Source organism: Manis javanica, chromosome 2 (assembly GCF_040802235.1).
Source record: "Manis javanica isolate MJ-LG chromosome 2, MJ_LKY, whole genome shotgun sequence".
In the NCBI taxonomy this organism is placed as follows: domain Eukaryota; kingdom Metazoa; phylum Chordata; class Mammalia; order Pholidota; family Manidae; genus Manis; species Manis javanica.
The window spans coordinates 158,408,446-158,423,152 of NC_133157.1; positions in this window are offsets into that span (position 1 = coordinate 158,408,446).

Sequence of the window (14,707 nt, forward strand, 5' to 3'; positions counted from 1 at the left end):
CATAAAGGGGAAGGAAATTGTTGAAATTACTAGAAGCAGAAACTTGACAGACCATGGATGGATGAAGCAAGTGGACAAACCAAAATGAAATGTCAGCCTAAGTATAAATGCAACATAAAACAGTAAAGAAAAAGGATTATTTATATATTTAACTAGATACCTAAGAAAATTCAGAAAAAAGTGAATACCATAAGGCAAGAAATTCTATCTTGTCCATTTTCTCTTTTCCATTCATTTCAAGCTACTCACTTTCTTCATACCAAACTGCATAAAAATGGAAGATTCAATACCATTTTTGCATTATTAACATTACTAGCATGCATTATGATATAATGGGAGGTAATGTGTATGGTACAGAGCTATAGAAGATAGGCAAATGTATGAACTAGACTTTGCTATTTACTATGTGACAGTAGACAAGTCACTAAGTATCTGTTTCATCATCTGTGTAACTGTTGCAAGACTCAAACAAAATGGTGTAAATAAATGTGCTTTGTTAACAATCAAGCTTTTTATACAATGTAAAGGAATATTATGTTGACTAGATCTGTATATAGTAAAGTTATCTCTGTTTTGCTGCACTCTCCTTTCAAATTGCAAAAGTAAAGACCTATAGTTCAATCTATTAAAAATTAATCATTCAAGGGGAAATCAGTTAAAACATTTGACTATTTATTATTAAACAAAACAACTATTTGGTCAGATGTTTCATATTGTTAACTGTTTCCAAATCCCTTAAATATTATAACTACGATAAATGTGTCTAGTACAGTTCAAGCATATTACATATATTTATATTTCTAATCAAAGAAGGCATTATGTATATTATTCCCATTTTACATGAGAAAACTGAAGTTTAGAGTTTATTTGTGCTAGATCATAGAGCTGCCTTTGCAGCATAGCTAACAGATTTTGCTAAAATTCTGTTCTCCAGCACTGAATATCTCTACTTCTCTAGGCAATACATTGCCTTCATCTTAATTTCCTCAGTTACCTACAATTCCTAAAACATAATATATGCTGAATAAATGATCATGAAATGAATGAATAAGTGGATCCCTTCAAACCATACTGCAGACTTTAATTAATATTCCCACTTTTATTCTATTATTTTCCCCTTGAAAACACTTAATAATCCTTTACTGCCTACAAAATATAATTCAACCTAAGAATACAGCAGCTCAGTTTGAAAAAGACAGATGCACCCCTCTGTTTATCGCAGCACTATTTACAATAGTCAAAAAATGGAAGCAACCTAAGTGTCCATCAGTAGATGAATGAATAAAGAAGATGTGGTACATATATACGCAATGGAATATTATTCAGCCATAAGAAGAAAACAAATCCTACCATTTGCAACAACATGGATGGAGCTAGAGGCTATTATGCTCAGTGAAATAAGCCAGGTGGAGAAAGACAAGTACCAAATGATTTCACTCATATGTGGAGTATAAGAACAAAGAAAAAACTGAAGGAACAAAACAGCAGCAGAAGCACAGAACCCAAGAATGGATGAACAGTTACCAAAGGAAAAGGGACTGGGGAGGATGGGTGGGAAGGGAGGGATAAGGGGGTGGGGAAGAAAGGGGGCATTACAATTAGCATGTGGGGGGAGGCACCAGGAGGGCTGTGCAACACAGAGAAGACAAGTAGTGATTCTACAGCATATTACTGCGCTGATGGACCATGACTGTAATGGGGGTTGTGGGGGGGACTTGGTGAAGGGGGAAACCTAGTGAACATAATGTTCCTCATGTAATTGTAGGTTAATGATACCAATATATATATTATATATGTAGCCATATCTTCTTAAGTGAAAACAGCAACAAAATAGCTTAAATGTTAGATCATAGACTTAAATGTTAATGCTAAAGCTATAGACCTGGACACTCATTCCAAGGTGTCCTAGAATCAGACCAACATGAATTTCAGTCTTGGCTCTTACTAACTGTAGATTTAGACAAGTTATTTAGCCTCTCTGCAAGTCCTGTCCAGTGCAATAAAGCAAGAAAATGAAAAGGAAGTAAAGCCATCTTTACTCACTGATGTGTTTATCTACATATAAAATTCAAAAGAATCTATAAACTATTAAAATGAATGTAAGATCACAGGATACAAGGTCAACACAGAAATCTATTTTATTTCTATGTATCAGCAAGAAACAATTGGAAAATTAAATTTTCTAAAATGTCATTCACAAAAGTATAAAAAACATCAAATACCTAGGAATATATGTAACAAAAGATGTGCAAGATCTCTACATTGCTAACTAAAAACATTGCTGATAGAAATTCACAATACCCTAATTAGAGGAGAGATGGATAGACTCTATTGTTAAGATGTCAGCTATTCCTAAATTAATATATAGATTCATTATAATATCAGTCAAAATCCCAGCAGGACCTTTTAGTGAAAATTGAGATGCTAACTCTAAAATTTATATTATCTAGAAAATACTAGACAAACTCAAAGAATAGGTTGGATAACTTACACTACTTTCAATACTTACTATAGAGCTAACAATAATTAAGACCATGTGATGTTGGTGTGAGAATAGACAAAGATCATTGGAACAGAATAATAGATCTATAAATAGATCCTCAAATTTACAGTCAAATAGTTTTTTACAAAGTTGTTATAAAAAGTCAATAGAGAAAGGAAAGCTTAATCAATACACAGTGCTGGAACATCAGATACCTGCATGGAGAAAAATATGGAATGAACCTCACACCATATGTAAGAATGAAAGGAAGTGGATTGTAGATTTAAATGTTAAAGCTAAAACTATAGACCTCCTAGAAGAAAACATGGGATAATAAATCCACAACTTTGGAATAAACTTTTTTAGCAGGACATGAAAGGACAGAAAACAAAAATAAATGATAAATTAGATTTTATTAAAATTATAAACTTCTCATCAAAAATGCCACTAAGGAAATGAATAGGCAGTTCACAGATTGGGAGAGCATACTTGTAATACCCATTTTAGACAAAGTTACTGTATCCAGAATAAGTAAAAAAATACCTCCAGATTAGTAATAAAAAGACAACCAATAATAAAATGGACAAAAACTCATAAAGCACTTTTAAAAAGTATATAAATGTTGAATAAACTTATGAAAAAATGTTCAAAGTCATTAGTCATCAGGGAACTAAGCAAATTAAAACCACAAGAAATACCACTTAAATGCCCTCTAGAATGGCTAAATAAAGTCCAACAATACTTAGTATTGGCAAGAATGTGGAGCAATTGGAACTCTCATTCATTGCTGTCAGGATTATACAACCACTTTGGAAAAACAGTGTATTCCTTCCTCATAAAATTAAGTATTCACTTACCATGATGACCCTACAGTTCTACTCCTAATTTACCTTAGAGAAATTAATCAGTATAAAGTTATATTTTGGTAATGGTTTGTTAAAATTTATTGAGTTGTTCACTTAAGATTTGTGTATTTTGCTATCTGAAAATTATCCCTGAACAAAGAACTCAGCATTTTAAAAAATGGAATAAAAGAGAAGTTTTCCAATATAATGCAGTGTATAAATACAAAACCTATAACAAATGTCATATTCAATGGTAAAACATTTACATAGTTTCTCCCTGAGACTGGGAGAATTGGGACTAGAATATCCACTATTACCATTTGTATTCAATATGTATAGGAGGTTCTGGCCAATGTGATAAAAGGAAAAAAATATGGTGTAACTATTGCTTAGGAAGAAATAAAATTATCATTATTTGCAGATGGCATGAACATTTATGTAGAAAATTCAAATGAACCAACTATTAGAATTAAGCTTAAAAAGATCTCTGGACTGGAAGGTCAATATACAAAATTGTATTTCTATATGTTAGAAACAATTAGAAAATGAAAACTTGAAATTTAAATTGAATAGCTATTTGTCAATATCCATTAAAGCTGAGCATTTCTACTTTATGACCCAATAATTTCACTCCTAAGTATATATCTGATAGAGTTCTTCAAAAGAAAATGAATAAATTTTGGTGTTTTTACTCAATGGACTATTATACTGAAATGAAAATGAATAAACTATAGCTCCATGCAATAACACAGATGAATCACAAAATTAATCTTGAGTAGAAGGAGCCAAACAAAAAAGACTACTGCATGATATCATTTACATAAAGGTCAAAGACAGACGGAACTAATCTATAGCAACAGATATCAGGACAGTTGTTACTTTCTAGAGGGAAGATGGTGTCTCAGAGGACCCAGGAGGGAGATCTGGGGATGTTAAGAATATCTTGTTCCTAATCTAAGTGGAGTTTACATGGGTGTATTCATTTCATGAAACATTTGAGGTACAGTTCATTCAAGGTGTACACATGGCTTTTATACCTACATATATTACATGTCCATTTAATAAGTATTATTGTTATATGTATTTACTTATGTCTCCCTGACTAAACTGCAGACTCCTTGAAGACAGGGGTCATGTTTTAGATTTTTCAATATCCTGCACAGATTTTAGCACAGCAACTTTCTAAAATATATTACTTTACAGAGCATAAGCAGATACAGGTGCCAATACAGTTTGGTTTATTTAGTTTTAGTGTAAGTACAAATAATAGTAAAATAGTATGTGTGTGTGTGTGTGTGTATACACACACACACACACACACACACAGAATATCAGCTTAAGAAATACAGATGTTTTTTCGTACAATTTTCCCTTTTCTTACGTTTATCTTAGATAACTCCAAAATAAAGATATCTATTAAAAATAGAATCTAATAAATTAAGTGCAAGATGAGAATCACAATTCACTTGCGTACTCTACTAAGTAAGAATTGGTATATGAGTATCCCAGGTATTGACTTCATCTCACTTAACAAAATCATGCAGGTAGGCCAATGGGAGTCTTAGAATAGAGAAGTATGTTCCAGACCAAGATCTGAATGCATAATCAGTATGACTTGGACATTTTTTATTCGTTTGTTGGTTGGTAGCATCTTTTTATTGTGGTGAAATATATATAACCTGAAAATTGTCATTATAACCATTTTTATGTGTACAATTCAGTGGTATTAAGTACATGCACACTGCTGTGCAACCATCACCACCATCCATGTCTCCAGACTTTTCATGAAAATATTCTGGATATGTCATTAAATTCATCTAAGACTCAGTTTCTTATCTGAGGCCTACATTTTTAAGATTGTATGCAGATCAGAAATACTGTTATCAGAAAGGTTAAAGCAATGCTCAAAGGAAAAAGACTCCTTTGGTTAACATGCAAGATTTGTATAAAATCCTAGGTCTGGAAGGAGATATTAGTGTTCAGTTATAGCTAGAACAGAAAAATATCTTTATGAAAAAGTGTGCATCTGAATAGCGCATCTTTTTTCTTAAGAGAAGAGCCATCTTCTTGCTTTTTTTGAAATAGGTCTTTGTAAACACGGACCACTTGACAAATTGTCTTACCACAGAGCATTCATTCTAGCAATATTTCGTAGGCTTTAAAACATAAAACTCTCTTTTTGTTAAAAATATTTACAGGTTCAATCAATGTTATATTTTAATTAGTCTATTATTTATGAATGTCAGTCTTTGACATCCCTGATTAAATGCCTAGGCTCCCAGCTTGTTTGTTTTGTTTTCAGCTTTTCCCCAAGATGACTATGAAGTTCCAGACACACAACTCCCTGAAAGATTGCAATTGTTCTCTTACCCCATCCCCAAACTCTTTTAGATGATTAATGTCCAAGTTCTTAAACTGAGTGGTAGGGATGTGTATATTTACTATTCTTTATATTTGTCACACGTTAAAACTATTACTTTGTGTATATTCACCATTTGACAAAAACAGTTTAAAAAACTCCTTCGGTGATAAACATTTTACTTAAGCACCTTCTTTTGTTACAAAACAACAGAAGCTAATACTTAGATCTTGTTTTTTAGACTAAATTTTAAAATAAACTACTAATATTGGGCACTTCCTAATACGCTCGGTACACATGGCCAACAAACCACCCAAGATTGGTAAGGTTCTTGCTGGACTAGAATTCCCTTCTCTTTCTGCCCCTGCCTAGAGTTTTTCCCACTCTTTGTCCCCTCCCTATTAGAGGCTACATAGCTGAGTTTTTTTCCCTTCTTAATAATGGTTTTATTTACTGTATCACCATTTCCTCATATTTGAGTGCTGCTCATCTCAAGAGTTTATTGTTTTCTTCTCTCAGGAACCCTACTGCCATTGCTAAGATAAAATACAAAGAACAGGGAACACACTTCTACAGTGTAACCCCATGGCCCAGAGAATCACCGGCTGACCTTGTCGATCTAGACATGCTTAACAGAGTTTCTTTCCAAGTGCAGCAGATTAACTTCTAGTTTCTCACACAAACTCACATGATGGTTATGATCTACAACCACTGCAGTACTATTGAGAATGTGAGAGGCATTAAGAGGGCGGCTCTGAGAATCTAAACCCCTTGCAAAGCCATGTGTCCATAGAAATATGTGTTTTACCTCACAACCAAAAAATGAAAAACTTAACTTTTGAAACAAGTCCACGAGGATTGATTGTACTTTTCATCTGAGACTTCAAAGCCTGTCACAAAACACCATTTAAAAATAAAAAAAGCCCTTGAGATGGATTAATGATTGTGCATTGAGCATTGACCCCCCTATACAGAATTTTATTGTTGTTAACAACCATTTCATCAATAAATATGAGAGATGCCCTCTGAAAAAAAATAAATAAATAGAAAAGCCTTTTTGCCATAGCTAATCATTGTAAAAGGACTGGTTATTCACAACTAAGAAGCATATGTTAACAACCTATGGCCACTAAGTGTAAGAGATAATGTGCATATTATCTTGTGGTATTGAATATACTTATTTTCAGTTATTAATTCAATGCAAATTTGAATTCCTATTCTGTGCAAGACATTATTCTTAGTGCCAGAGACCCAATACTGAACATAATGGGCAACACCCATATCTTAATGGAATTTACAGAAAATGTGGCTCCTATTAGGCACTTATTAAATATTTGTTGAATGAATGATTGAATGTGACTAAGAAAAATCATTAGAATATGAAAAGTATTTACATTTTATAAAATTCAGTGAAATCAGTGAACAAAGGGGTTGCAGAACATCAACCAGACAGAATTTGTTTCAGCAATGAAGGTTAAAAGATTTCCTTTTAATGAAGCAATACTGGGTAGGAGTGTTGGGTGACCCCAACCAGAAGGCTAGACCTCTACAATCCACATTGTCCTTACTTTGCAAAGCACTGGTTAGAAGACCAGTGCCATCCCACCACTACCTCCAAGCCCTTTTACAAACTATTACATTGAGAACAAAGTCTATTTTATCTACAAGTAATTTTGACTTATCTTAACTCCAAGGTCTCAGTTATCACTTAATGGTGGCATTATAACAGAAGATAAAATTTTTCCAAGTATACATCTGCTGTGGAAAACAATGTGCATGTACCTCAAAAAACTAAAAATAGAAATACCATTTGACCCAGTAATACCACTTACAAGAATTTACCTAAAGAAAACAAAATCCCTGATATGAAAAGATACATGCATCCCTATGTTTATCACCACACTTACTATTTGCAATAGCTAAGATGTGGAAGCAACCTAAGGGTTCATCAATAGGTGAATGGATAAAGAAAATGTGGAGCATATACATAATGGAATATTATTTAGCCAAAAAATAAAAGAAACCCTGGCATTTGCAACAACATAGATGGAGCTAGAGGGTATTATGCTCAGTGAAATAAGCCAGGTGGAGAAAGACAAATACCATATGATTTCACTTATTTGTGGAGTATAAAAACAGAGCAAAACAGAAGGAACAGAACAGCAGTAGACTCACAGACACTGAGAAGTGACTAGGGCTACCAAGGGGGAGAGATTGGGGCAGGTGTTGGGGGAGGGTTTAGGGAATAAAGGGGCACAATGATTCGCAATCACAATATATGTTGTTCATGGGGACTGCTGAACCACTATGATGTACATTTGAAAATAAATATACAAAAAGTTAAAAAATAATATTACCAAGTGTAACAGAAGCTTTAGTCTATAATGATTTTAAATCCCATCTTCACAGATATTTGTAATATATTTCTTCTTTATAATATTACCTATGATTGCAGTAAAGAGAAAGAGAGAGATTTCTTTTAAGGAATTGACTCTGATTATGGAAGCTGGTAAATCCAAAATTTGCAGGACAGCAGGCTGGAAATCACAGCAGGAGTTGATGTTTCAGTCTTGAGTCTGAAGGTGGTCTGGAGACAGAATTCCTTCTTTGGGAACCTCACTCTTTTCTCTTAAGGCCTCAGCTGATCCGATGCGGACCACCCACAGTATGGAGGGTAATGTGCTTTACTCAGTCTACTGATTGAATGTGCATCACATCTGAAAAATACTTTCACAGCAACACCTAAACTGGTGTTTGACTAAACAACTGCACCAAGGGCTACTCAAGTGGGAACATAAAATTAACTTCACAGTCCACTGCTTATCAACTTTATATTCATACAGATCTCCTTAAACATACTTAACATCCAAATAAAAACAATAACAAAGGTCACTTCCACCCAACATGATACAACCATACCGTGTACAACAAACTCTTTGTCCAGAAGAGGATAGAGGATGCAAAGTCTTTGGATGATGTTCACTCTTTTCCTTGATAAGGAAATTCTTGATAACTTAAATACTATAATATATAGCATTTTATATATATATATATATATAATCTATCTACCTATATAGTTAACTATGATGTAAAGTTAATAATGCTTAAATACTATGATATATTCAATACATCTTACTTTATATGATAAGGGGATAAGGGAGGAAAGAAAACAAAAATATAGATAAATACATACATACATGCATACATACACACAAGCATATTCATAACGAAATAAGGAAGAAATACTTAAAACAGTTTCAGTCCCCATTTCTGTAACTGGTCACATGGTCATAGCTGGTATTCATAACTACCTCCTTCCACTGCCCTTTCCATATTCCTTTTGCCCTTAGTATGCATCTTGGCTGGTTGTGATTCTTTACCCACCAGTGGGACCCAAACTTTCATTCATGAAGTACCTGAGCTATTAATAGACCTGCCTGAATTAGACTGTTGTAGTTTTCCATTGACTTTAATTCCAGGAATGGTACTAAAAGAAGCCCTAAAGGATCTCCTAAATTCCAAACATACTCTTCCTTACCTCCATTGTGTAGTAGCAGTTGGCTACAATTTCCACTTGGAAATAAGAAGCAATCCCCCAGACAATAAAACTCCCTTCTTTGACGGTTAATTCCAAGACATGAGAAGTCCAAAGCGGCCAGGTAGCAGTCTTAACTTCCAGCTCATTCAATCCTTGTCATGTCTCAGGTGGAAGCATTCCTCCCCTTGGAACTAAGACCTCTAAAGCAGCAAAGTGTAAGGTTTGAGGAACAAGAAATACAAATTTTGCTAGTGGATCACCAGGGGTAGTAGTGGGTAGTGCCACTTCCATTTCTACCCCTTGATTCTTAGACCCATGAATCCAGGCTATGGGAGAAATGGCACAGGGTACTGAGTGCCAATTTAGAGCATATTCAGCCTCCTGGAGAACCTTGCCCCAGTCCTGCAAGGTATTACCACCTAGCTGTTTCTATAATTGAGTCTTCAAAAGGCCATTCCGCTGTTATATCAAGCCAACTATTTCAGGATGATGGGGAATGTGGTAAGAACTGGGAATTCTATGAGCTTGGACCCATTGCCCCACTTCATTTGACATGAAGTGAGTTCCTTGATCAGAAGCAGTGCTGTGTGGAACACTATGATAGTGGATAGAATGACCCATTTTGTGGCTACCAGCCCACCTCTTCACCAGTGACTCTTGTCATTGCCCAATGGACTTATGAACAATGTGGCCATGGTGACAACACAGACTTCCATTCACCAACGCTGACCTGGCTATGGCCACTGACAAGGGCCCAGTTTTCCAGCACAAGAGACCAATACTGAATCCCCAGTATGGCACCATTCCCCAGGGTGATCAGTCAACTCCCTAGTGTCAGGTTGATTACATAGGATCACTTCACCATGGAAGGGGCAGCATTTCATTCTTACTGGAATAGACTTTCTGGATATGGAGGTACCTTTCCTGCATGCGGTGCTTCAGCCAAAACTATCAGCATGGACTGCTTTGCTAAGGAGCACTATCTCTTTGCAACATTTTGTAAAAAAATATACATAGCACTGAAACAGTAGTTATAAAAGCCTATCTCAACTTTCTTTTGTGACCAAAAATCTAGTTCTCTATTAGCAACATAGTAGTTTTAATAAATTTACTATAAATGCAGAAAAAAAGTCTTAGTCATAAATGACTACTGGTTTTAAAAATGTATCCTATAGGGAGCGCTATATTTGGTATCCCTTCTCTCAGTGTATATAATGGGTTGTCAATGCCAAAGTGAGAAGTTTTGGATGCTCATAAGTGCAATTTTAAGATTTCTTTCTAGTAGGATTTTTATAAAGAGCAAGATACCCAGATTTTTTACTGAGCAAATTCTCCCAGTGCATTTGGCTTGATTTAACTGCTGGCTTTTTCTTGATTTTTACAAGGTTTTTCATATGTTAAATTTTAAATAGGGACATTTTTGCAGTTTTTTAAGAAGTTTTATTTTCAGTTTGCTCACTCCTAAAATAATGTTTTTTAAATTAACAAAAATGGTGTATTTTTATATAGCATACTTAAAATAAATAGCAAATGAGTTTTTGTAATAGTATGTATTTTTAAGTATTGTGCTACTATGTATAATCTGTTCTCTTTAAAATGTGTAATTTTTTCTTCCCTTTAATATAATATGTGATATTCTTAACTTCATTTTAATTCTTGTTTGGAACCATTATGCTTTCTTCATGAGATAGTCTTCTTTCTTTTTCTTGCTCTTTTCCCTTCCCTACAAATTGTTTCTTGTTTATCCTATGGCCCTTTCTCATGCATTTTTATTGCTTACTTTTAATCTAACTGTAACTATCTTTTCCTACAATTCTCAATGATTTAAGCATCCTCTATCAAAATGAGTTTTTTCTATCTTTGACACCAACATTTAACCAGTTTTTATTGGTTGTTTCAAAGCACTCTCAACTGTAAACTCAATTTCATATAATTTCCCATTGCTATAACTGGTTTTTGCCTATGTCTCATTTTCCTTTACCTTCCAATTACACGTGAATTATTATTATATTTTAAAAGTTGAGTTAGATATCTGATAAAATTGTATTCTCTCAATATGCCTGATATCACACTTAAATATATTCCTTATCCAGAGGAAGCCTGTACATACTTCTGTCACAGCCCATAGGACACTTCACCATATTTACTGAAGTACTTTTCCTCCTAGGGCTAGATTGTAAACCCTTTGCAAACAGGGAGTATATGTAAATCTCTAGTGTCTGGCAGAGTGTGGGTTTTAATGAATTAATAAATGTGTGAATGAGAACAGTTAGTTGTATAATTTCCGTGTCCAAAAAAATACTTCCCCCTGCCAGCTCCAAATGAAATTTCTTTTGCAAGCAACAAACCTTTTAATTTCCCATTATAACAAAATTTTATCACTAGAAAAGTGCATTTGTTTTAATGTGTTCATCCAAAGCAGAAATGTCAATCCTTGCTGAAAATAAGAATCATGTCCTCATCTCAGTAAAAATAAATTAGGAGACCCCAAATGATTCTTAAGTATAGGCCAGGTTGAGGATTGCTAGCTAAGACAGAAGTCACTGACGGCAGGCTCCAAAGAGCAAAGAAAGAATAAATAATAAGATCCTTAATGACCTGTGGCAGAGAATATTTTGTTAGGAGGAGGGGGATGAGGAGTTTGAGAGAAGCCAGCTCTTCCTGCAGGAGGTCGTGGTGGCTGGAGAGGGAAGTATTTTTAAAAACATTTATTATCTTGATAAATTAAGAAGAAAAATTACAAGTATTTTCTAAAGAGGCAAACTTTGAAGAAGAAGGAATTTAAAATTTAAATTTAAAAATGAGGTCAGAGATTCCAACAAATGCTAATAAAAGGGTCCTTTGAGTTTTTTGGGCTTTTTACAAAAATACTCAAATACTCCACAGGTTCACAAATACAGCACATGTATTGGTACCTAAAAAGAAAACCCTAAGGAATAAAAGTTGACATAGGGGAACTTCAGAGAAGAAAAACTGTTTTAAAGAATTAGCAATCCCCCTGATGTGTATCTATAATTGCAACAACATAAAAACTGTAGGTGAATATGGATGAGAACAAGAAAAGAGAAGAAATGTTAAACAACTGGCATTGAGGTGCTTTGAATTTGAAGCCTGAAATTCTAGTTCCTACTTGACTACTAATATGCTGTCCATCCTTAGGCAGATCTCTTCACTTCTCTGGGGCTCAGTTTCCTTCCCCACAAAATGAGGGAGTTGAAAACTTGAACTAAATTAGTACTCCTTGCAAGGTTTCTCTGAAAGAGTAAACAAGTGGCCAGGCTCAGGGCAGGAGTAGCTTGCAACACCCACTGTAAGGCCAAAGTTTTCTCAAGTCTTGTGTTTTGCCTTAAAAGTTCATGTCCTGGTATGTGAGTTATATCTCAATAAAATCATTTTTTTCAAAAAGTTCATGTGCTTTTTATTCCTTACTATTCTTTCTGTGTCTTTGCTTTTAAATACAGTCAAGCTTGTCTATAAAATTTTATATTCTGCTTTTTTTCTAAGTATTATATCTTTCACATTTTATATATGTCATTAAAATGTTACTTTTCTTTTAATAGCTATACAGTATTCAATCACATGGCTGTCCTATAATATATTAACCATTAATCATCTCCTAGTTTGGGATGTTTGTTACATCACACTCCCTTAATTCCTTGTGTTTGGCTCCATGTAAAGACTGGGATTTCTTTATGGTTTCTAATTAAATCCTCTCAAGTGTGGAGATTATAAATTGAAAAAAATTTTTTTTTCTCTTATTACTGTAGGATGTTAAATGGTCTCTTGGTGATATAAGTTGTAGTTCATTTTTTCTAGTGATCTCACTGCTAAAGAGGGAAGAAACTAACGTAGCCACCCCTGTTCTGCCCTAAGCCTGAATCCCCATTCTCTTTTCTTAGCAGTACAATGGTCTCTCCTGCAATTAACATCTTATTTTTTGATAAGGTTCTTGGACTCACACTCAACTGTTTATTTTCCAAATGATTAATAAATTAAGGATTATTTTAATGCTTAGAGCAGAGGCAGTAAACTTTTTCTGTAAAGGGAAACATAGTGAATATTCCAGCTTTTTGGAGCATATGGTCTCTGTCCCCACTGCTGCACTGCCCTTACAGTGAGAGAGCAGTCCCCCGTGGCAACAAGTGGGCGTGGCTGGATGCCAGTAAAACTTTCAGGGACGCTGAAATTTGAGTTTCATGTAAGTTCATTTCTCACAAAATATTCTTCATTTGATTGTTTTTTGATCCATTTAAAACTGTACAAACCACTGCTAGCTCATGGGCAGTCAAAAAACGGCCTCATGGGCCATCGCTTGAGACCCTCCTCCCCCACCGTGGGACAGAGGCTCACGTGTGGGGCTTGCTGTGGTTGCAGCTCTCGGTGCGTGAGTGAGAGGAAAGATGTGGGTCATGCTGCACTTGCTCCATTAGGACTGACTCTAAAGGATGTTGAAAATAGAGATGTCAACCAATAAGCCCCTAATTTTATGGTACTGTATGTTGGAAGTGCAAGGATGTCAAGAATACATCTGTCCCAGGGAATAGGGAATCCCCTTCAAAAGCAGTAATTCAGTGAACACCTCCATTTCCTGGAGGCCATCTTTGCACTAAGGATGGCATGTCTTATTTTTTTGTCTTTTTTGTCTTATTTTGTCTTTTTTCCCACCTAAATTCTAACCAGATCTCTAAGACTCTCATGCCCTGGCCTCTGAGTAACTTGCAGTTGTCCCCTTTAAAGACTGCCCATCACTCCCATCACTGTTTCAGCTACTCCCTCCTGGGGGTCACATTTTGTACCTTAAAGCTTAAAGTGGCTCCACCCTGACCGCCTTGCCCCACCCCCCATTCCTCCACCTTTTACTTTCACCTTTTAGTACCTCAATTCCAAAGCTTCCACTCCACTGGAATCAATTACTTTTATTACCTGTCACTGTCCTTCACCTAAATTATAGCCTTACTTTCCTCCTTTTTCAGCCTAAACTTCAAGGTCAATCCTAATAATCTTCCTTGCTTACACCCTCAGGGTCTGGTTTCCTGGTTTTCCGCAGCTGGGTGGTATCATTAACTCAGGAGACAAAGGCAAAGATGTGGGGGGTAGAATAAGATGATGCGTTAAACCCCTTAGCCTCTGGCAGGGTTGCACTGTCCCTGAGGGCAGCCCCTTCCACCAAGGCCCACCTGGCCTGGCCCAGCCTTCACGCCTGTGTGCCACTCTGGCTGTGAGCAGTCTTCCGAGGACCCCTGGCATAAGTCTGGGTCCACAATTCATCTGCTCTTCCCAGCATCAGGCCCAAAGCTCAATCAGAAGACAGAATATGAATGAAGCTGGATTTTCCAGAATTATCTGAACCACTGTCTCCATTTCCCTCAGCTCTTTCAGGTATATTTTTCATGGAATTAATCTAGGTAGAGAATAAGACTAGATGCCAGGTACATAGCAAAACTTTTCTCTCTATGGTTGGATAATTTTTGCCTTCTGGGCGG